Raw genomic sequence first — 25,148 nt, forward strand, 5'->3', positions numbered from 1 at the left:
ACCACATCAGCTCTGTCTCAACCACTCAACACTGCCATTGTAAGCCCCAGAGCCGTAGATAATCTGTGAACAAGGAAGTATGCCTGTGTTAAAACTTGTCAGAGAAGTGATAGAACCACTCACTATAATGGTGAATTTGCCCTTTTCTTTCTGTATATTTATCCATTTTTGCTTTATATATTTTATTGGACCAGTAGGAGCTTAGAGTTGTAATATCTTCTTGTTGAACTGGACCTCTTGTCATAATGTCCCTATCAATTCCTAATGATGCTCTCTGTGTCAACATCTATATTAGCCGACATTTAAATAGTGACCACAGCTTTATTGTACCCAGTGCTGGCCTGATATATAAAAGAAAATCTTCGATCCTTTTATATTCAGCTTTTCCATATCCTTATGTATTGTGGGTGTGTTATGGACTAAATGTTTGGGTTTCCCTAAAATCCATTTGTTGAAGGTTTAACCCCCAATGTGTTGGTTTTTGGAGATGAGCCTTTGAAAGGTAATTAGGTTTAAATGAGGTCATGAGGGTGGGGCTCACATGATGGAGTTAGTGTTCTCCATTCTCATGAGAAGAGGAAGTGAGACTAGAGCTCTCTCTCTCTCTCTCTGCCATGTGAGGATAGTGAGCAGGTGGCCATCTACAAGCCAGGAAGAGAGCCTTCACCAGGAATTGATTCTGCCAGTGCCTTAATCTTAGACTTAGCCTCCAGAACTGTGAGATTTAAATGTCTGTTGTTTAAACCAGCCAGTCTGTGGTATTCTGTTATAGCACCCTGAGCTGACTGAGACAGTGTGCCTCTTGTACACTGCATATAACTGAATTAAAAAATGTTTGAAATTCTCTGTATTTTACTTGGCAAGGGTTTTTTTTTCCATTTATTTTGATTACTGACATATTTGTACATGTCTCTATCATATTCCTTTTGATATCCATTTTATTCCACTTCTTTCTTTCTTTTTTCTCTATTCTTGCCTTTTTAATCTTTTGATAGGCTATCTTTGCTTTCTTATTTCATCCTCCTTCTTCTGCTTCAGATATATTATAATATATATCTGAGTCTGAATATTGTATCAAAATTCTTCTCCAAAGAAACATGAACCATAGACTATAGAGACTCTAATCACCTTCTCCTGACTTATGTTATTACTGTCCATTGTTATTCTATTAATCCCACAAATTGGATATTTTCCTTTTATTTCTTAATTCAGATGATGTTTATTGAGAATTATCTACATATTTGCCAATTATTTTGCTCATCATTTCCTCTTGCATCTCATAATATTTTTGCTGTCATTTTCCTTCTACTTGGAGTACAGCTTGCTAGGTCTTTATGTAGATCTGTTGATAGCAAATACTCTTAGTTTTTGACCATCTTATTCCAAAAATTAGTTTGGCAGATTCACGATTTTAGGTCAACTGATTCTCTTGGCATTCCAATAACATCATTCAGCTGTCTTCTGATCCTGAGTAAATTCTTTAATCTCTCTAATACTTTATTTCTGCAGTTCAATGAACAAAATAATGCAAGCATAACTATGCACTGTCGGTCTGGGTCATCTGGACAAAGAGCTTGCTGAGACCCAGGTCTTCCTTCTGTCAGTGGGAGCAGGTACTCCTGGGACTGTGTCAGTTTCTATGATACAAGAGGCTGGGATATCCCCTGGGCTTCATGGTTTCTGGGATCTGGGAGCTGGCTTTCCAGACAACTTCTATAAACTGCTGGCAACCCAAACCAGACTGTACCCAAATATAGTCTGATTATTTCCCTCTGACACAACTGCTATATTCTACATACCCTGTTAAAGGTAAAGAATATGGAATCCCAGTGAGAGTTCAGCCAAGTATCCTGCCCAGCATATGTCACTATGAGGTAACGAGCAGGTGGGAGCCCATGCCTTCCGGATGCTGACTCTGGCCTTTGACTTTTTCCCCTTTACCCAATAAAGCCTGTTGCTTAGCCAGTGCTGTGTGATTTTTCAGAACTCATCTTGTACCTGAGATAAGAGATTCCTCATCTATATCATGGTAGTACCAACACCATTTAGTTGATATAAAGGTTAAATGGCATCATACATGTTAAGTACCTGGTACATAGAAAGAGCTCAGTAGTTGTTGGATGCTATTTATGTTGCTAAAAATATGAAGGGCCTTTACATTTATTGACTGCTTTTTAAAATGTTTCACCTTTAATAGTATATTGGAGTTCTATCCAAGATAGATTTCCCCCCATATATTCATATGTTGCCTAGTAACAGTCACTGGCTTTTTAGAGCAAAAAATATAATCAACAATAGTTTCTAGCCAACAGACTCTTTGCTAACACTTGGATGAACACACTTGCTTATAAATTAATCCCATCTCGGTTATTAATTATGAAGTGCTTTAACAAACACAAAATGGGTAATGATTGTTTATTGTTTTTCATTTGAGAGAGTACACCCACATCACAGAAGCAGAAAGAATCTGAAATTAATTAGCAATTGATCATGACAGCATGTCATCCTATTGCAACTTATACAACACCTGCCCTGATTATTTTTGAATCCATGAAGGAGAACAAGCATAGCAAACTGGCCTTTGACAAACAAGCAACCTAATTAAAAGGCTATCAGGGACAGCAAATGGAACAGAAACAAATCAGAAAAAATACTGTTTGCTAAAGTCGACAGATTATTACCACAAAGCCAAAACACTGGTGCATAAAATCACTTAATCTTTCAAACGTATATTATAGGCACAGCTGTCTGTGGAGGGCCCAGTTCAGCAAATTTTACCTATTCTTCTTAGTTGCTTGTGGGCACATATGGAAGACCAGATGCCATTGCTGTCTGCAATAGATTACAGGTTATTGGGAAGGCAAGACAGGATACTAAACAGTTAACTTTAAGAAAGACATTATAGAAATGACAGGTTTGTTCAACAAAACTTTAACTATTGATGGGCCTCAAGTTGCTTTTTAAAAGTATAGGACAGAGACGAATAGAAAGTAGATGGTGATTTCGTATCGGAGTCACTGCATTTTGTAATAGATGTTGTTGTCTGATATTTATGTGTGTGTGTGTGTGTGTGTGTGTGTATGGAGTTGCAGAGAAATCCAGAATATTATTATGCATTTCAAAGCTTTCTGGATTTAAAAATTTTTACTATTGATAAAGCTCTTTATTCTAATTCTTTGCCCTAGGGCTTCTAATGAATTTCTGGTAAAGTAGTGCAAAACTTTAAGTTTATATACGATAGTAGGTGAAGACGAAGCCAGTTTTTCAGTATATCTGTGCAGTCCTGGAAGTTTAGATTTGTTTAGTTTCTTAGACCACTTTTTCCTTATTTTGAACAATGTTCCAAGCTCAGGGTTCAACCATGTTCACGTCTCCCAAAACATCTTGGGTAAAACATGACCTTGACTGGAGTTCAGAAACTGAGGCTCAGAAAAATTGGGAAGAACGCCAAAAGAGACTCAAGTTTCTTATATTGACAATAGAACAAACAGAAAAAGAATAGATGGGCTACTTGATGTCAATGGTAAAACTTTGATTAATAATAAAGAAGCTAGATATTTTGCTTCTGTCTTTTCTATCAAAGTGAAAGAGAATTCTTAATAACATATCTAGCCTATGTTCGAGCAAGTCTACTGATGGCCTCATTTATAGCCCTCTTGAAGTGGTACATTCATCTTAGTGAGAAGAAACATTGAAGAAAGTGGCTATAAATGAAGCTGAATATGTATGAAAATGTAAACAACAGTAGGAGGTGCTAGAGGAGAGGAACCTTTTTCTAAAAACATGAAAATGGCAAGTTCATAACTCTAGACTTGGGAGTTCGGTGTTAATCTTGAAAATCTAGAAAATATTATTTACGGAAATTTACTGGTATGAAATTAAATGTAAGATTCTAAACTTGGATCCAAATACAAACTTCATGAATAAATAAGGGAGGGGATTTAGCAGCATCGCATATGAAGGGGAGATTTTTCTAGTTGAAATTGAAAGTTCAATATGAGTTAATAATATGGTTTGTCCAACAAAAGAGATGAAGCCATTTTCTCTTTTAAAATTTTCTTTCAGGAGATCATTTTCCTTGTTAGAGAAGACAGAAGCATAACAGAATCCATTTTCTTTTAATATTCATCAGAATTATAGCACCGACATCAAGAAGTCACTCTATCCCTTCTCTGTTTGCTTTATTGCTAAACACAGCCATTTTAGGCTACATTAAAAGAAATGTAGTGTCTAGAATGGTGACATGATATTCCCTCTGCTATCTGTTCTAACAGTATTATGTTCAGACCACACTTGGAGCATGGCATTCAATTTTGGAAACGAGATTATAAAAGCTGCATGAACACACTGTAAATACTTCAGAGAATAGCCAAGAGGATGGAAGGATGCTTGATGCATGAGCTGCAGTGCTTGTTCTCTGTGTCTACAGACAAGCAAACCAGAGGAAATGTTTAAATTTTGCCTAGACACAAGGAAAGCCTCTGTACATCAAAATGATAAGGTCACTTGTTCATTTATTCATTCATTCAGTCAACAATATTTATGAACATCCAAAATGTGCCAGGAAGTGTTCTAAGAACAGGGGATGCAGAAGTGAACACAGCTGTCAAAATTCCTGAGGGTCCCAAGGCTGGTGTGTGTGTGTGTGTGTGTGTGTGTGTGTGTGTGTGTGTAGGCAACAAAAAAATGCATAGCTAAACAAGAGCAATAATCAGAGAATAATAAGAACTCTGCAGAAAAGTAACAACAGGCAACGTCACAGAGAATGACCCAGTGGCTACTGTTGACTGGCTGAGAAAGGCCTCTTTGGAACTGACATTTATTCTGAGGTCTGCATGACAAGGAGATAGCTCTGCAAAAATGGGGGTTGGGGGGAGGGGGTGAGGGGACCTCAGTGCAGGGACTCTACCCAGAGAGAACAAGCTTGTTGAATTTGGGAAACCTGGGGCGTGGGTGCTGGTAAAGTATGAGGATGGTACATGAGTCACAGAGGAGGGAAAGGGCCAGCTCTTGCTGGGCTTGGCAAGCCAGAGTGAGTGGGCAGGATTTGATTCCAGGTGCTATGGGGAACCTCTGGAGGCTTTAAGGCAGGACTCTGAAAGATTGTGATTCGTGGTCTCCTTATCTCTAAGATGGGGTAATAATATATCTTATCTAATATATAGTTTATTTTTGTGAAAAATAACAACTTACACTAAATGCTCAATAAATGTTTATTAATGCTAATCACTATTTTTCATAATAGTAGTATACCATAGAAGCTTGTAAAGCAGATATCTTTGAGATTTAGAGAAGAGTAAAAATGCCAACTACTTTTTATTGCATGCCAACTGTATGTTTATATTATCTAATTTAATCTGCACTCCAACTTTCTGTAGACGAAACTAACTTTTAAAGAAGTTAAGAAATTTGCTCAAGGTCACAAAGCTAATAAGGATAGAGCCAGAATTTCAATTTCACTTTGATCTTTCTGACTCTGAAGTTAAGACTCTTTTTCCATGCCAGGCAGCCACATGGAGAATGTGTGCCTTGCATTCTCTTGATGGCCTGTGGTTGTAGCGGGTGATCCCTTCTCAAAGACCTCTGGCTTTTATTCAGCCTGGATTTCGTGAGCAGTTTGGCACATAAATCACTACACAGTCTGCAGTAATTTATTCTGGGCATCATCATATTTGACTAAATGATCCTATAAAGTAATATTTATAATTCAAGAATTCTGTCCTCTACATCTCTCCATTTTATACGTAAGCATCAAGAGGAAAACCATCAAAGAAATAGTAATCGACTGAGAGAAAGTAGTGGTAAAGGCACTGTTTAAATTCTAGATACTATTATAATTGTTATTAAATGCCTTATTGGGAGATGAATGCAGTGATAAAAAGAACATTTCTTCAGCTAACTAAACTGGTGCATTCTGCATGAAAGGCAATTGTTTCAAGGCACTAATACATGAAAGATGACTGAATGAAGGGCTGCGTAGTGGGAATTGAAACAAGCCTGGGACAGGGAGGCTGGTACTTAGGTTTCATGGATTGGAGAAGCCAACAGAGACGGGATGGTCCTGCTTGGTTCTTCCCGGTGCAGGTGACCTGAACGTCTTCTACTTTTTCCTCCCCCATTGTCTCTTTGTGGACCCTGATGATACTGGCCTTTGCTTTGTCAGCATTTGGTAGGTTATTGAAATTCTCTTGTCTTCAGAGATGGAGAAATGCTGACAAACAATAAGGCAGACATCTGTAGTTAATACAAAGAAAATAAAAGGTCTGCCCTCATCTGCCTTTGCTCCTCTATCATTAAATGAATTATAATAAATGGCTTTGCTGCAAACATTGCTATTTCTTCTGTTTGAATTCTAAACATCTTTCCACTGAAACAACTGACATTAGTTAATAGGACTATTTCTAGTAAAGCTTATTCTAAAGCCCTGAGGACTTTGAATCATCCAGCAGGTGTCATGCAGAATGCAGACATTTAATCTATATGCACAAATGTGTCTCTTTTTTTCCTTTTCTTATTCATCTTACATTCTTACTTCCCATGAGACTAGAATCAGGGGTTTGGATATAGAAGATTTTAGATGGTTTAGGGTTTTTTTTTTTCTATATACCAAACACTATTCTAAGTTTTTCAGTAAACAACCAGAAAAAAGATCCCTGCTCCTGTTGGGTGGAGACCCTTCTAGCATGGTGATAGGCAACAAAGTATAAACATAAGAAACCCCTAAATTAGATAGTCTGTTATGATGTTAGAAGATGCTACTGGAAAAAGAGAAAGGAGAGTGAACACTTGGAGGAAGTGAGGATGAGCCGTTGGGTATATTTAGACATATCTTTTTCGTTCAGAAGGATCAAACACCAGTGTTCAGGGTAAAAAGGAAAAGTTAATTATGTCTATGTCATAGAAAATGTATGAGCTCAGATGCCTGTTTGTGCAGAAATGTCTAAAACAGATTTTGCTGGAGGTTGTTTTCCCCTCGGTTAACCACATGCCTCATTTTAATTACCATCGTCAATGTCTCAGAAGGGGCACCATCTCCTCCACTGCTGGATGAGCGTGTTGTATTGACATCCCCCCTTTTGTTCTGAGGAGTGTGCATTCAATCTGATTAAAACAAACATTAACTAAAACAAAAAAATCCCCCATACTTTGATGAGAGAAACCAGAACCTGGAGTCAGGTCTCCTTAGAGCACAGTGAGTCCTTAGAGATTATTCAGTCACACCCATTATGTGACACCTGGGTATTTTGGCTCCAACCCAGTGGATGATGGGACTGTCATGGTCTGAACGTGGGTTGGAAGAGGATTTCCAGACACAAGGCAGAATGTAAAGAAGATGGGATTTATTACAGGGAATGGTCGTTGCCAGAACAGCGGGCCAACTTCCTATTAGTCTGGGAGAGTCGTTTTCTGATTGGCTGAGGCACATATACCTTCCTTCTATAGGTGGGAGTGGGACAGGGCAGAGGCCTTTCCTTATGTGGGACGAGAGAGGAACAGGTCCCATGGCCCTGGTGGGCCCAGGAGTTTTGTACCCATCGCAACATGGCAGGGAGGGCGATGAGAGTCCGGTAGGGTGTGTAACGCTGAAACTTTTTTAGGCGGGGTTGACCTTTGTCCTTGAAGCACCATTGTCCTTGGAACACCACAGGGACCACTGGAGCTGATCTGACACCTCTGACCTCTAAAAGAGTGGCAGGATCCCTCAGGAATCTAATATGTCTGGAGGACACGCCCTAAAGAGCTCTTGAGCCTTAAGTGGGCAGGACACTCAGAAAAATCTTCGGGAAAGCCAAACATTTTATATTCCAGCACACAACTTCTTGAAGGAATGATAATAATTTACCTACTCCCTAGAGGCCAAACCTGGGCAAACCCTTTCAATGTTTGGAGAGCTCCAAAGAGATATAGCAAAATAATAAATGAGCTTGTACCTCTTATAAAATGTCTCAGATTGAGGTCACCCACTGTCTGAACCCTTTCTCTCTGAGGTCTAGACCTCGTTCCACAAAGTATGATCCTCAGAGCAGCAACAGTGGCATCACCTGGGAGCTTGTTGAAATATACAATTTCGGCCCCCCGCCCCGGGAATCTGTATCCTAGCAAGTTCCCCAAATAAGATAGGTGGAGAGTAAGGCTGAGATTCACTGGACTAGAAAACTTCTCCTGACCAGCGCAGAGCAGCCCCTACTTTGAACTTGACCTTTGAATCCCGAATAAATGCCTGTCAACAGCCAGCCCCATCCTCGTTCTATAGAAACTTAACTAATTCTGTCTAATAAATATTAGACCAGTTTGATTAATTACTGTGTCTAGTGCCCAGTTTTGGTAGGGCCCTTCAGCAGATTCCTGAATGCATTTCCCTTATAGGGAGGGGTGGATGAGGATTCAAATGGGGCAAAGGAAGATGATGCCAGTTTATCTAGACATCTTGGTCTGTGACCAACCCTTCCCTCTGCCCTCTCCCCTGTGGGAAGCCGTAATGTCTCACTGTTTTTCCCTCCCCTAGGGAGCCTGGGTCTTCTTAAGACAGCATTCAACTATTCCTCCTGTCACACATTTCACATAATTGGAAAGATGAGGGGAAATCATATGCTGGAGGGAGCTTGGATTGGGGACAAAAATTGGGAAAATTCTCCTATTTGCTCTGCTGAACAATGATTAGTATTTAGGCTGCAAGGAACAAGGTGCTTTATTTGGGGTCTAGGGAGTTGCAATTTGGTAGACAGAGATTCGGGTAAAACCGGAAAAAAGTGTTCCGGGGAAGAGAGTCAGGGCTTGTAAAGGCAAAAGCCACAAGGTTGTTAAAACTGTCTTGCAAGCATTGTAATTGCTCTGATGCAAATATGTATTCGCCCTTAAGGGAGGCTCTCACCAGTTACTTAGGGTAAGGGGCCGATAAGTATCTTGAGCTTCTGGAACACTGTGCAGATGTTCTGGGTGCCTGTGTTAAGATAGTAAGTGGTCAAAAGTTCTGATTCCATCCAGGCTGAGGACGTGTGTAAGTCCCACTTCCTTAATGGCCTACCAGCTCCATTTTACAGCGCTCTCTCTTAGCAACCAAGTCTATTTTGATTTTCCTTTCCCAGCTCCAATATGTTAATTATTTTTACTTCTGTATTCTGTTTCTCTGTGAGCTATGTCGACTTTGATTCCCCAACCATTCCCGTGTCTGCCTTTCAGAGATCCAAGGCTCGACCTTGTGCACCTGCTCATTAATACTGTGGCCTTGCAAAGAGCACGCTTGTCTGCCCCACGTTACCTGACTTCACTTATCAGGCATTATTCTTGCGGCTTCAGAATCTCACCACACAGGTTCGCACTCTTTGCCTCATTTGCTAGACAATAATCCTATGAGATATGCAGCACGATTATCTCCATTCTACAGAGTAAAACATCAGAACTCAAGAAAACATTAAAGTGTTTCCTCAAGGTGACACACTTTGAGCTCACTGCTGAGGTAGACATATCAGATGATAGATGACTTCAAGAGAGGGAGGCCGAGGGCAGTCATCAGTTAGATCCCTTAAACCATAACTTGCTTAATAAATAATATTCTGTAACCTTCCTTCACCAATCAAGCTCGCCTTAATTGTGCTTGCACATTGCACACCCTCCCAGCTTCATGTAGCTTAGACAATATATCACAAGACTCCTTTAACCACCCCGTAGAGATAACACTTCTGATTTATAGACGCTATAGGGACGGTTGCTTAAATTGTTTTTCGGAAACACGGAGCTAGTCTTGCCCAGATCAAACCGGTCAGACCACCAACCATTCAACTGGGCCTGTGCAAGCGTCCAGTGGATGACCTTCTGATGTCAGAGATGCAAAAACCCCACCCTCAGCTCATGCTAACACTGCCGTTTTCTGAACATGCATCCAATGAAGAAGCGTGTAACTCAGATACACCTGCAGAATGCTGATTACTTCACCTTTTCCTTGCTTCCAATCATCTTTCCCCGTGCCTCAGACCACCCTGCTTTTTTATTTCATAAATACCCTTGGGGAGGTGGATCTGAGACTTGGTCTCCCATCTCCTCACACTGGCTGCCTTGTGAATAAACTCTTTCTTTGCTACAGTCCTCGGCATCTCAGCCTTTAGATTGCTTTGCATCGGGCAAACATACCTGGTTCAGTAACAAGAGTAAAAATTCAGAGTTTAACCTCAGTTTGAATTTTTAAGGTGTATCATTTTAGACAGATTGTTTCACGAAATCACAGCTAACATTATAGAACCCAAACCTACACCAGTGATTGGTCTAATGCTTTACATATATTAACTCATTCTGCACAACAGTGTTATTATAGAAGAGCTATTATATGACCATTTTACAGGTAAGCAGACTGAGGCACAGAAAGGTATCTAGAAATTACCAGAGTTGGGATTTGAGCCCAGGCGATCTGTCTCCACTCCAATATACCATCTTGTAATACTAAAAAATATGTAGGAAGTACTTAGGAAGAAATAATTATGGGTGTTTTCAGTTACTCCTAAAGCCCTAAAGGAGGTGAAAGTTTTGTAAAGGGCAGGCAGCTCAGTTTTAGAAGGGTCAGATGCAATAATGCCTTATGTTTGTGCAGAGCTTTCTTCCAAATAGATCAGTAATTCCCTTCATACCCCTGCCTACCTTCTGACCTGAGGCCTTTTTTGTTAACACGGAAAAGATTAAAGGAGTCAAGAGGAAAAATGCATTCCTCTATTTAAATGATCAAATGAAGTGGTGATTACTTCTGAATACTCAGCTAAAATCCTTAGCAGTTAGATGTGAAACAGCCAGAGATCAGGAGGGTTTAAAACTTTCAAACAAATCTGTGAGAGATGGATCAAGGTCCATTCTGCCTCAGAGCTGACTGTAGGTGGCTGTTTAATGAGCAGATGATATGTCTCCCTGAAACAGATAAAAACACCTTTAAAGTGGAAATTGGCATTTATGTACCTCTTCAGGGCTCAGCCTTTATATGTGGTTGTGTGCTTCCTACTCCTGTGCCAGGAAGAGGAAAAGAGTCTGGCGGTAACAGGAAGGTCGCAGGGCTGTGTGAGATGAGCTGATGTCTCGAGCTGCAGTGGAACTGACACAAACCCGACAGCTCAGCTCACCCCATTCACTTAGACACGCACTGGGAGAGGGCTTCTGGGAAAGGCACCGCAACCTGGTGCCCTGCTTCAGGTTGGTACTTACCGAACCACATTGAGGTGCTTAAAAGTAAGCCGAGGAGGAAGAGTTCTGGTATGTTCCCCAGTAAGGATGGAAAGGCACCTCAGAATCCACCCCCTCCCCCCGGGCAGTCAGGGCCCTGGAAGGGCCCCCAGTCCTGCTGACGTTTTGCTGCAGCATCAGTAGATGGATGCGTTGTGGGGACTGGGGTACCACCCCCGATGGGAAATCCCCCTTATTATGCTTTGAGGGTTTTACGCTTTGCTCACGATTTGGGAGTGGAGGAAGGAATTGGTGCAGGTCATCTCAGGATGACCCGAGTCACTCTGAGCTCCATGCTGAGAGACGTGTGTTAGTTATGATACAAGTACACAGGGCTTGTTCTTGTTCAGTGGAGCTCAGCGTGGTCCTGGCTTTCAGGGATCTCTCTGAAGCTGAATGGAAGCTGAGAGGGAAGAAAGCGAGTAGACACAGAGCACGTGAGCTCATGGGCCAATCTTCTTGGTAGCTTCTGGGGTCCCCCGGTCCTGCTCACCGTCTCTGGACCTGGTGCTCCAGGATGCCCCTGGGGCATGCTCAGTGCTACCAAAGCTGTTTGAGGCAAGGCATTGGCAGGAAGAGGGCTTCTCCCTTCATTTACTGGAAAATGAATGACTACCTGGAATCCTGCTTCTTGTTTGCGCCATTACTCTGGTGTATGTATTTACAGAACACTTTTTGATATTAAAGAAATTGGGAGTGAAAGCTGGGCTATGGGCACTTTAGCTGTAGGAGGTACCAAGTAAAACATCTCTTAGTCATTCTTAATGTACTATTACCTTTTTTCCTTTTTTGGGTCATATTATTCATCTTCTGATTCCTTATGAATGGGGCAAAACAATCAACAATGCTTTACTTAACAGGTTCTAAGATTTCTCCATGTGAACCGCCATGGAAGGCAATGGAAGGCAAGTACAAAACTCTTGCTCTTAGGACCTTGATGGGAGTACAGGATATATACATAGATAAACAAAAAGGAGCAATTATACTCCAATAAAGATGTTAAAAAAAAACAGGAAAAGGTATTCTGTTCCCATTTGATATAAATATGTAAAATGTAGCGAGACAGCATACACACAAAAATAGCACCTTCCTAAATATCACCTTCTCAGTTTTTCTAAATAAAGTAAAATTTCTATCAGAAATATAAGATAAAATAAAACTGGATTGTCCACATGGAAGCACATATCCATTTTAAACCACTGCTTAAAAATAATGTTAGTCACCAAAGGTTCCTTGACGACTGATAAAGGGCTATCTACATAGTTATTTTCATTTATTCTACGCTTTAATATCTCAAAGTGACCCCTTGTATTTAGGAAGTAATTGCCAGTAAGAAAACAGCTGGAAGGGGCATGCATAACATTTAAAAAAAGTTTTTATCTTATATGGGAGTATAGTTGATTAACAATGTTGTGTTAGTTTCAGATGTACAGCAAAGTAATTTACATATACATGTATCTATTCTTTTTCAAATTCTTTTCCCATCTAGGTTATTACAGAATATTGAGTAGAGTTCCTTGTGCTATACAGTGGTTCCTTGTCGGTTATCTATTTTAAATATAGTAGTGTGTATATGTCAATTAACAGTCTTTTTTTTTAATTGAAGTATAGTTGATTTACAGTGTTGTGTTAATTTCTGCTGTACAGCAAAGTGATTCAGTTATACATATATATGTATACATATCTATCTATCTATCTATCCTCTATCTACATTCTTTTTTATATTCTTTTCCATTATGGTTTATCACCGGATATTGAATATAGTTCCCTGTGCTATACAGTAGGACCTTGTTGTTTATCAATTCTGTATGTAACAGTTTGCATCTGTTAACCCCAAACTCCTAATCCATCCCTCCCTCTCCCACCCTCCCCCTCAGCAACAACAAGTCTGTTCTCTATGTCTGTGTGTCTGTTTCTGTTTTGTAGATAACTTCATTTGTGTCTTATTTTAGATTCCACATATAAGTGATATCATATGATATTTGTCTTTCTCTTCTGACTCACTTCACTTAGCACGCACACTGTTTTATATCACAAATATAAAACATGTTTCTTTAAGGTACTAGCAGTGGCAATCTGAGAGTCAAAACTCAGGATACCTTCCACTCTAACAAGGGGCATTTTGGTGTGAAGCTTAAGGACCTGGATTGCACCACTTTGTAGCTGTAGGAGCTACAAAGTTCCTAAGTTCTAGGATAAGTCATTAATAATTGCTAAACTGTCTCATCTCCTAGAAATGAGGAAAGAATGGATTCTAGGGTTATTGTCAGCATATAAAGTATATAGAGTATATAAAGTGCTTAGCTCAGGGCCTGGCTCATGATAAAAACTCAATAAAGGTGTGCTATCATTGATTTATGTGAAAAATCTGAAAAGTTGGAGACTTTTCACTTTAATTTGTGCCATTTTGGTCCAGAACAATTAAGATTGCATATTTCACACAGGTATTAATTAATACAATTTAGTTTAGTATCACTACAAATTGTAATACATTTATTTTCTCCTATAAGTGTTGCCCACTGAATAGGCATGTGTGAAGAGCTGTCTTATTTGAGTCTTCTTAGAGTAGGTCAGAAGAAGACATGATTCTCAGGAAATGGACATTTACTGGTTCTAGTCATAAATCATGTGATAGATAATTAGAAGTCAACGAGGGCAGTTGCCTTTTGTCAGTTTATTAAAAAGAGCCTGGAGTTTGAATAGGAAAGATGAACATACCTGTAGATTAAGCCTCTAAATAACATTCTTTCCCAGCTACATCACTGGAGTTTGAATTGCACATATGGCATAACTAATCAAAATATATGTTCCTCTCATCTAGTGCTTCACTAATTGTTACTCGTTGCAGGTGTTCGCACAAGGTGCGGGCTTCCTTGGGGCTGTAAGAAAATGGAGGTTCTGACAGCTGCTTAGTAAATTAACAGCTGAAAATACAAAATTTACAAACTGAGAATATAATTTAACTTTCATCATGTTTATTTATTAACTTTCACCAAGTTTTCCACACCTTCCCTGGGCAGTAAAAAGCAATTCATCAAATCTCTTTTCAAGAGGAATTCAAATCTTCCTCCACAAACCATGCTTGGCTAATCTAAGTGAAAATTGTTTTAAAATAAATACATTTAGAAATGCACTAAGGGGATACTTGAGGAAGATTGGTTTAATCAGAATTAGTTCAGAAAATTCAAGATGGGAGCCTACTTTTTATTAGCTAATTACTTTCCTTCAATATGCTATTCACTCTTGGGGGAGAAATACTTCACTTATACTCTAATATTTTCAAAATTTTTATGGAGTTCTTAGGTTATGTCGTAGAAGAATATTTAATAGGTTTTATGACTCTGACCTTCTGGATTCTCCCATAGTCCCAGAGTCACAAAGCAACCCGAAAGGATTTGCTTCTCTTGGGGAAAGACAGATAGATGTATGAACTCTAGAGGTGGGTTATCTTAAAAAAATAAACATTGACGTCTCATATTTTCCTCTTCTATGTTTAAAGTTTTAAGGCAATCTTTCAATGGTCAGGAATTGTTACTTTCAGGAAAGCCAAAGACTGTACATCAAAGATTAAATAGATTTCCTGAAGAATCTGTTTCTAAGATCTGGAGATGAGCAGAATTTCTAGAAGTGAAAATGTTTGGATTCTTTCCCGTATTATAATTTTAGATATATGGAAACTCACTGGAGAGTTTGCAAATACTTAATGGATTATAATGTTTTTCGCCACTGGAGGTATGCATACTTCCCACATGCCTTACAACCAAAGGATTCTGTGATCCAAGGGCCACAACAAAGAGGGGTGGTCTTTTCACTGCAGTGGATGTAGCAAGTAGTTTGGGATGATATGTGTGAGACTTTCATTGGTGAGGAATACAATCAAGTTATTGAAATACTGTGTAATTATAGATAATAAAGCAAAAAATAATGTTTTCTTGACAATTTCAGGGTGGACGTAGAGTCAGATTCATGGGAATGGAGATGGATTGATTCTCTATGATAACTGTAATCATTATACTTGGAAAACTCTAGTTGCTGTTTAGGACAAGTGATTGTTCTACGGATCTGTCTGAATATATTTCAGGAGAAATATGTTCCCAAATCTAATTTGGTTATAAGTTTCACCTTGCCCCCAGTTTGAGAGTTCACCTGAGGCAGCCTCTGGGGAGATGCCTCCTCAGAGAGACAGCTCTGTGGCGTTGCACTGTGTCCAAATGGAGAGCTATGTTTGTACATGTCAACTGGCCCAGGCACAGAAACAAGCAACAGTGTTATTTTTTGAGATAATGATCTGCGCCATTATTCATTTATTGCCCTTCTGCTCCAGATTCACCCTTCTATTTATGCCCTGTGATAAGGCGTCTCTTCTTCACAGTGAGTGTGATGTTCACTTTTCTCTGTAAAGGGCTCTGGTGGGACACTGCAGAGAAGGGGCTCTCCTGCTGTTTCCTGCTGCAGCAGATGGAGGGGGGTGGGTGGTGTCAGTGGTGTCAGAGTACAAACATTTGGTGGAGCTCTGCCCCAGCCATGGGCCTGGAATCCTCAGCCTCCCTGCAGCCTCCACTTGCTGATAGCCTTTCTACACCCCTCTTGAAATGAGAGCTGGTGTCCCAACAGCTTCCTGCCTGTACCTGTGTCCAAAGGCCTCCCAACTGCATTGGCTCCCAGATTCCTCTGCAGCCTAGAGGGCCCCCACCCCTTCGGGATGCCCACACCCCCAGTGTGGCATCACCTGTTCTTCACCTCCATTCTGGAGGGTTATATCCTGCTCACCCATGAGCCTGTGGACCAACTTCAGGCTGGACCAACCAGCAAACTTTTCTGCCTTCCTTTGGGCTGAAATATACCTTCTCTAATGGGGTCTGATCCCCAGCCTTGGCAAGGGGATCCCCCGCCCAAGTTTGTTCTTCTTTGAGTACTCTCCCTCCGCCCTAGGCTACTATATAGAGTTTCCTTATATTTTGTCTTTTATCATGGTTTATTCTTTATATTAATCTTCCTCTGTTTAACCCATTATGTGATTTCTATTTCCCGATTGAACCCAGGCTGCTACACATCAAACCTCAATTGTTCACATGGGCATAAAAAAGTGACTTCTAGATAGCATCCTGATTGAAATGGGAGCCACTTTTATGGAAGCCAGCATAGTATGCTGAGTGCGATGTTTATTTTGGGTCAGCAGATGTCTCATGTTGACTCGATGCTAGAGGTGATCTATAGATGGGTGCCTCCTGGGACCATCCTGCAGGGTTGATGCCTCCCTGGGTGTGACCTGTAGAGAAGCCAATGGAGTTTCAAAGGCACTACCTGGGACTATGTGGCAAGTGTGAGTAATAAAGAAGACAGTTATTCATTCAATAAGTTTTTACACAGTGCTTAGTATGTGCCGGGTACTGTCCTAGGTAGTGAAGATACAGGAGGGTAAAAGCAACACAAAACAAAAATCCTTGCATTTGATTTTACTCAGATATTCCCTTCACATTATCTTTTTGCCCACCTGACACTTCAAGTGCGTTTCACATTGTACTGGTTATTCTTACAATCAACAGAATAAATCATTTCACATAAAGTGATTATAGAGGTGCCAGAAGTGTGGCGGGGGGCAGTTTGCAGCCATGGGTTATGTGCCAATAGCCATTCTGAAGATAAACTTATGTAAAAATCTTACTTTGGGACAAACATTTCAAAGAGATTTTACTGCCTTCAAATGAATGGCAACAGGTGAATGGAAAACTAAACCTAGATGGTGTGTGGAATTGGCTTTGAATTTCTCATTAATTAAGAGTGCTCAGGGGGCTTCCCTGGTGGCGCAGTGGTTGAGGGTCCGCCTGCCGATGCAGGGGACACGGGTTCGTGCCCCGGTCCGGGAGGATCCCACATGCATCGGAGCGGCTGGGCCCGTGAGCCATGGCCGCTGAGCCTGCGCGTCCGGAGCCTGTGCTCCGCAACGGGAGAGGCCGCAGCAGTGAGAGGCCCGCGTACTGCAAAAGAAAACCCAAAAAAACAAAAACAAAGAGTGCTCAGGGACCTGGCTGTTCTAATTACATTGGTTGGGAAACGATCATTAGTGAAATGAAACATGAAGCTATACCGCTTCCTTGAGAAACCCAAATGAGACTTGGCATGGTCCATGGAAGAATCAATGTGAAGATTCCCTCTTGGCAATAGGAGGCTCAGTGGGGTAGGTCCTCACTTCTTGGATTCTTGTAGGATTTTCTTTCAGGTGTATTTATTACATCCATTTGAACTCTGCTTTGTTAGTTTTGAGAGGGACTAAATCTGTCATCAGTAGTTTGATGACAGGACATTTTAACGGGGCACCTCAAGATGGCTAATTGTTGATTTTACTTCCAATTAGCAGTAACTTTGACGTGTTGGAGGGATTCACATGTGTTCACTGAAGATAATCAGTGCTTTATTTAGAGGAAGGAACTGATGAGAGAATATTTTTAGATTCTCTTGTTTGTAGTCCAGATGGCCTGAGGTTGGAGGGAAACTGACGTTTTAACCTTTTCATTTCTGTGTTTTCACCTCTCCTGTGTGTTCACATTCTCTGGGCAGGTGTGGACCCACAAGTACACTTTTGTAGTCTGTCTCTTTCTCTTCACTTTCCTAAAAGTAGGAAGGAAGAGGGTGGCCAGTGGAGGAGGAAGACTTCTCGGGATATATGATGTGATAGGAAAAAAGATGCAAAGTTCTTTTTTTTACTCAGGTAATTTAGTTCTTCTGTAGATAAAACTTAGCTAAAAAAATTACTACCTCTTTCTGAGGTTTAATGCTACCTGATGTTTGGGGGATATATTTACAACTCTTTACATAAGGTGATAATATTTAAAATTGTGTTAAAGTTTCACGTTATACACATTACAAATAGCTATTTCCTTGAACTGATATTTTCATGTTTAAATTCCATGATTAGAATTTAATTCAAAATCCCTATTTAAGTGATACTACAGAGCTGGCAAATTAAAACGTGTATAGCATTTAAATGAGTGACAGTATTTCAATAAAGTGGTTATAAGGGTCTTGAATTCTGGAATCATTTTATATTAAGAATTTGATTAATCAGCCTAATATATTTTACTTTACTGTAAATATAATTTTTTAAAAATCTAAGAATATTTCCAAAAATAATTTTATTAAGCCTTTAATGTATGTTTGTTAGAACCATCATAACCTATAGTAATATTATCTTCCACTTAGAGCTTCCTTTTATCAGGCTCTGAGTGCAGACCTTGATATATTATGTAGACTCAGTAAAGGGGAAGCTGCTATTATCTCCATTTTCAAATGACAGTCTTGGTATGGAGAATCAGGAAGGGTACCATGCGTGCAATGTTGTTATTCAGAGAACAGAATAGGATAACTGCCTTTAGAATAGAAGGATTAAAGGATCAGTGTTAGAAGAAGTCCTATTTTATTGAGGCAAGATAGCATGGAGAAAAGAAAACTTACCCTAGAGATCTTGATTCTAGTTTCCGCTTTGCTACTAACCTACTGTGTGAACCCGAGAAAGTCAGTTAACCTCTCTGAGCCTTGGTTTCATCATCTATAAAGTGAAGGGATTGAATTAAGTGCCCTCTAAGATGCTTCCAGTGATCACATATCATTACACCATTTGGAGGGATTTAGTTTTCATGTCTGTGAGATTATTAATAGCCAAATGCAAACCAAGGAAAGCATGTGTTTAAGTGATTTGCTATCCTCAGATTTGGTAGTCAAATTAGTAGTGTTCCAGGCTCTGCAATTTTTATATATCTGTATAGAAGAACTGACTTCACAGTTCTGACATTCAGAGCAGCAGGAAAATAGCATAATCTATTTCTCCAGGAATCAGGAAGGGAAATCTGGTGATTTGGGCTGTTCATCTTGGCTTCCGGTAAAAAGCAATTGTATCCAGGAACTTTGAAACATCTGCTCTTAATAGCTTTAAGCAGAAAGAGATTTAGTGGAAACAGCAACGAGAAGATGTTTTCTCCAGTCCAGTTCAGTATACACATATTGAGCCTCTATTAAAGGTCTACAACCTTTTATTTATAAATCTGAAATTCAAAAAACTCTAAAAAGCCTGAATTCATTTAGTGGCAAAACCTAACCCAAATGGATATGAGGCTACGTGCATTTTTTATTTATCTCATTTTGTGTGAATACTCACTTCTCTCAAGGAAGAAACTGCACTGTATTCGGTTTGGGAGTGTCACCCGAGAACCTGCCAGGAATGTTCTATAAGATGTGGTACATGGTCTGTAATAATATTCCAAGATTGGGAGGTTTTGAGTTCCAAAGCTCATCTGGTTCTAAGGGTTTGAGGAAAGGGTTTTGGACATGTACGTGATTAGGGTGAAGGTGGGTAGAGGATGGCTGGAGAGGAACTGGGTGAAATGCAAAGGTACCCAGGATCAGGTAGTTCCCAGACATAGTCACCAATGCAATATGGCATATTTTATAGGAGAGATAGGTACAAAATTTAAGGGCACTCACAGAGCAAGTATTGATATTTCTGCTGGGATTTCAGGGTGTTTCACAGAGGAGGGGAGATTTGAATTAGGTCCTGAAGGATGAGTGGGTGTTTCTCATAGGGAAAGGTGTTCTAAACAGAAAGAAGAGAGGCATGCACATTCATGGTGCCTTGGGGGCCCCTTGGCTCCTCTGGGGTTGAATTAGAGAAGCCATGGAGAGGATGTAATGGGGCTGAGTGTTTGAAAATGAAATTAGGAATATGATCCAGGACCTTGTATATCATTCTCATAACCGTTCGTTGACCCCTCTTAGGTTGGGTTGCCCAGAGGCAGGCCCCGAGAGTGGTGTTGCTATGTAAAGGCTTTGTTATAGAAGCACACCCAGGAGACCTACTGGGAGTAGGGCAGCAACACAGGGAAAGGTGATATGTCAAGTAGGGAAGTATTCTTCTTGGGCAAGTTCCAGAGGTGGCTTTAGCTTGATCTTGAAGGAAGCAAGATAGTGAAATACTCCTGCACCCATCAGTCAGTCACAGGGTGAGGGCCATTGGACTGCAGTGGGCTGGTGATGCACATTTTCAGGCACTTCATCTGTCTTGGCCTGGGTTCTCCCCAAAGCGAGAGTACGTGCTGATGAAGGGGAGGTGGTGGGTGACATGGACTAAAATGGTGAATGGAGATTCTAGGAGAGGGGGCAGAGTGCCAACATTTTCTGCCATAATACGGTTCGGTGACCTCTTACTGCAACTTATTGCACTGAGTACTTCAATCATCTCATTCACTTCTCATAACAATTCAACAAGATAGGTAATATTTTCCATTTTATGTTTGAGAATTCTGAAGCTTGGAAGGTCTAGTTAGTGGAGTTTTGTGCTTAGAACCCAGCTCTTTCTGGCCTCCAACTCCTTGTGGACTGCAGGATTCCCTAGATGACCATGGCTTCCCCCCACTTTCCATCCAAGCAACTCTAATAATCTGTTTTGCACACTGTTTCTCTGCAAACCCTTTTCTCTGAAGGAACTGTTCTGAACTTTAAAAAGTTTCTAAACTGCCACAAATAATGGATAGCCAACAAGTAGATATATATGCACCCAATATAGGAGGATCTCAGTATATAAGGCAAATGTTAACAGACATAAAAGGAGAAATAGGCAGTAACACAATAATTGTGGGGGACTTTGACACCCCACTTACATCATGGACAAATCATCCAGACAGAAAATCAATAAGGAAACACAGGCTTTAAATGATACATTAGATCAGATGGACTTAATTTATATTTATAGAGCATTCCATCCAAAAGCAACAGAATACACATTCTTTTCAAGTGCACATGGAACATTCTCCAGGATAGATCACATGCTGGGCTACAAAGCAAGCCTTGGTAAATTTCAGAAAATTGAAATCATATCAAGCATCCTTTCTGACCACAACGTTGTGAGATTAGAAATCAACTACAAGAAAAGTTTTTAAGAGAAATGTGATGAAACACTGCTAGAAAAATACTCTCTCTTTCATTCTGTTTGAACTTTAATTCTACTTAATGTATTCAAGGTCTCCTGAATCAAGTTTTATGCTACAATAAAGCAGAATAATTTCCTTATTTAAGTTTGGCCCAATTAAGAATGTTATCACATCTGTACTGATGCTTATCTTGTTGTTATTAATTTTGTTTTTCATTTGGAATTTCTTCAAAACTTTTTAGGAACCAAGTTTTCAAAAGTCAATAAATACAAAAATATTAGTTGATACATTCAATTTCTGAAAGTTCTATATTGTGTCCAGTCCATCAAGAATTAGAGAAATTCTAATTCTGGTAGTTGGGTAGAGGGGAGTAAATTATTGTGATTATATCTCATTGCTGTTACTGCAAACAAAGCGAACAAAACAAATCCTAAGCTGTGGCATTTGAGAGTCTGAAAAAAGTTGTTTCTTTAGAAATTAGTCATTTTATATTACAGTTTTAGCTGCAAAGCAAGTAAATCTCCTGAGAATTGAACTCAACAAATATTTATATAGCATCTAGTATATGCCAAGCACTGTGAGTGAGCACTGTTAAAATGAGCGACAGTGATTTCTTTGCTGACTACAGTGAGAATGGCAAACTAAAACCCTGTGAAAAATATTTTCATGTGAATGATGAGCTATTAAAATGTCACTAACTGCCAAAATGGAATTCATAGATGAGTCTTCAAAATAGAACAAGTATACATAGACACCATAAGAAGCATAATTAAGATTTTTTTTTTACATTATTACAGAATGGACATTTTTTTTCTTACTTAAAAACACTTGGAGAAGAGCACTGACTTTTAGTGACTTCTTTATTCCTGTTAGAGTTATTTCAGAAATATTTTATCGTCCACAGGAAATGAACAGTATTGCAAGAGTTTTCACTTTAAACGCTTTCAAACTTTTACTCAGCTTCATTTCATGCCATCTCTTCTGGCTTTTCTGTCTTTTCTGGTTGTATTTTATCAGTTGTATCAACATTGGTGAGCCAAGAGAAAATAAACGTTTCTGAAAAATAAATCTGTTCCTGTATGTTTCTCCCAGACTGCCTCCCAGATTCACCGCCAGCATCAGCATACGGGGTGGGAGAGCCACGAGACCCAGCCAAGTCAGCTGCACTAGCTCTACCAGGACCCGGAGGAAGAACTGGGATTTCCAACCTGTGAACGGTCGGTATAAAATATTTTCACTATGCGTGTTCACCAGGAAAGAATACAGGCTTGAAATATAGTCATAGAGCCTATGTCATCTTGTCCTCCCTCTCCAAGAAGAAGAGCGTTCATCTCCACTGCACTGCCAGTCTCTTCCTGTCCCATCCACCTCGGGCTCCCCTGCCCTTGCCACTGTGCTATGCTGGGCTAATTCTGGCTCCTCCTGCAATTCGGCAATGCCAACACAGGCGCTGAATTTATAACCCCTTCACTTATTTTAAACCAACCCCTTCTCAAAGGGACAAGTAAAATTTTCTCTCTTCTACTAAACTTTTCCTGCCAATTCCAGGACACACGGATCTCTAATCTCCACGAATAGTTTTAGAGCCAGAATCGGTGTTAACATTTTCTCCAAACTTTTTCATGTGTGTTCGTTTAATTCGTCTAATTATTCAAAGGCAGAAGCTATTTTTATTCTTTGGGTTTTTGTCTAACTACCTAGTTCACAACTGGGTGCAAACAATGCTACAAAACATAAATCAGCTCCTGTTCGCCAGGATTCTACAGTCTAGACAAGGAAAGAGGAGTGCAAATATGTGTAACAAGACTGGTGTTAGAGATGCATTATTCATTCATGTCTTCATTCCTGAGCACTTCTCGGGGGGTGAGCGACATTTTCACAGCCCCTGCAGTCCCGGAGCTCTGTTCTGTGGAGCTGGGCGGGGTGGGTGTCTGGAGGACTGCAGAGGACCGAGGTGACAGAAGGGCAGTCTCTCTCTCCCTCTCTCCCTTTGAATGACAAGAAAAGCAAGAAAGAAGGAAAATAAGATGATAAGATGATGAGTAACTATGAAAGAGATTGAGTTCTAATTTCTCCAGCAAAATCTGAGAGGCTTTGGCTGTGGAAATGTCTCTTTTCTGCAGGCAGATAGAATATCTTGTTTGCTGCCTCCTGTAAGGTGGAATGTACAGAACTTACAGTCTAGGTAACTGGAGGTGTGGAGAGTAAAAGTAGAAACAGAAAGACCACAAACACAACCACTACCAGGTGTCTTTACACTTTGCTTCTGCATTGGAGGCCCTGGAGTATTGGGTGCTGAACTCAGAAGCAACAGAGCCCCACATCCTCGCTCACCAGCAGGAGAAAAGTCACCCTCATTCTTTCATTCTCCATATACTCTATTCCCAATGCACACTGGTTTCTGCCTCCATCATTTTACAGAAATTGTGCTTTCAAAAGTCAGAAGTTGCTTTTCAAAAAGTCAGCGGTTGCCAGATGGGTGTTTTCTGTACACACGCTATTCGGCGTCTCTGTTGAACTGGATTCTGCTGGTCTCTGCTGTTCTCCTCAAAGTATCACTTTCAAAACTTGAATTCTGTGATCCTATGAGTGATCCTTTTCTCCTCTGGACTCTCAGTCCTTTTTGTGTCTGTCCTCCAAGCCTCTGTTTTCTGCTGTCAGCCAGTATTTCTCATCCATCTACATACTCTCCTAGGCTGATCTCATCAGGCCTCATGGTTTAAGTACAGCCCATACGCTTGCTCCTGACAAATCTTTCTTCTGTCCAGATTCTACACCCAACATCTTTAGCTGTGTGTCTTATATGCCCTTCAAACTCAGCACAGCCTAAATAGAACTCTTCATTTCCCGCTGTAAAGTATTTCCCTTTCTAGTCTTTATTTCAACTGATGAACGGATGATAACACTACCCATTTAGTTCTTCTAACCAAAAACTGAGGAGCCGTTTTTGAGACTTCTTTCTCTCTCACCAGCCACATCCAATCAATCCCTAAGTGTTCTAAAATTATGTCCCCACCTGTCTGTCTCTATTACCTGTGTTCTCATTTGCTTAAACTCTTGCTGGCTTCCTAGAGGGTCTCTGGGCATTCAATCTTTATTTCCCTTCAACTCCATTTTCTACGCAGCTAGCAGACTAGACTCTTCAAACACAGGTCGATGTTCACTACCCTTCCTAAAGCCTTCAGTATGATTTAATTGTCTACAGCATCAGTTTTCTTACTGTGGAATAAGAGGCCCTCCGTCGGCCCCCACCTGCTTCCAGTCCCATCATCTCTCCAGCCCGCACTGCTGTGTGGCATGTGGCTGACCATGTGGTTCCATGCATCTGTCTTTGTCTGAAACGCTGTCACCCCTTCACCTCCTCGACTAGCTGATTCCTGCTTGTTATGGCTACTAGGAAGTGTCTCCAAGTGTTTCATGGTTGTGGCCCTTTGAGGGTCTGGAGCAACTTGAAAGAATAGAAAAGAAGTCAGAGGGCATTTTTTTTGGCAGATTCTGTGAGATTATAGTAGCCACATGCTATTCGACATGACATGGCCTACATGTCAGCAAAGTCTGTATTTAAGCCTGGTGTAGACAGAGAAGCATTCACAAAAGTTTCATCAGAATGCTTCCTCAGTTTTACCCCAAAGGCTGCCCCTTCCCACATTATCATGAAAATTCATTTAGTGAAAACTGGTAGAAGGAGAGGATTTTGTTCCTATCTTTTCCAAGATACTGTTTGTCCCTTTCTATTCCAAAAAGAGCATGGCAAAGCTTTATGGTGCCCCCGTGCCAGACATTTGAGTGGTAATTACTTAAATTTTATGTACTGGAAATGTATACTCTTGCTTTTCTACCCTCCATGTTGGTCATAAGGAACTAAGATTAAATTAATGCCTTCAACCCCCCAAAGATCAATTAGTTAAAAATGGAGGAAACATGAAATCCTCCATTTATGCTTATTCTCCTGTAAGATCCCTGAGAAGAGACTAGGCATAGGTAAAATGCTTCTACCCAAATTCTTAGAGTTCTTTATGGTTAATCCTA

The 25,148-nt window shown here is 40.3% G+C and overlaps 1 long non-coding RNA gene across 3 annotated transcripts in view; it reads left to right on the plus strand.

Annotated features, from left to right (window-relative positions):
- The window catches only part of LOC132437096 (uncharacterized), a 459,886-nt gene that overhangs the window by 207,760 nt on the left and 226,978 nt on the right, over positions 1-25,148 (plus strand). For all 3 annotated transcript variants that reach the window (XR_009521959.1, XR_009521958.1, XR_009521960.1), the window contains exon 4: positions 22,212-22,336. This is a non-coding gene — a long non-coding RNA (uncharacterized lncRNA). The remainder of the gene's footprint in view (positions 1-22,211; positions 22,337-25,148) is intronic.

Source organism: Delphinus delphis, chromosome 14 (assembly GCF_949987515.2).
Source record: "Delphinus delphis chromosome 14, mDelDel1.2, whole genome shotgun sequence".
Taxonomy (NCBI): domain Eukaryota; kingdom Metazoa; phylum Chordata; class Mammalia; order Artiodactyla; family Delphinidae; genus Delphinus; species Delphinus delphis.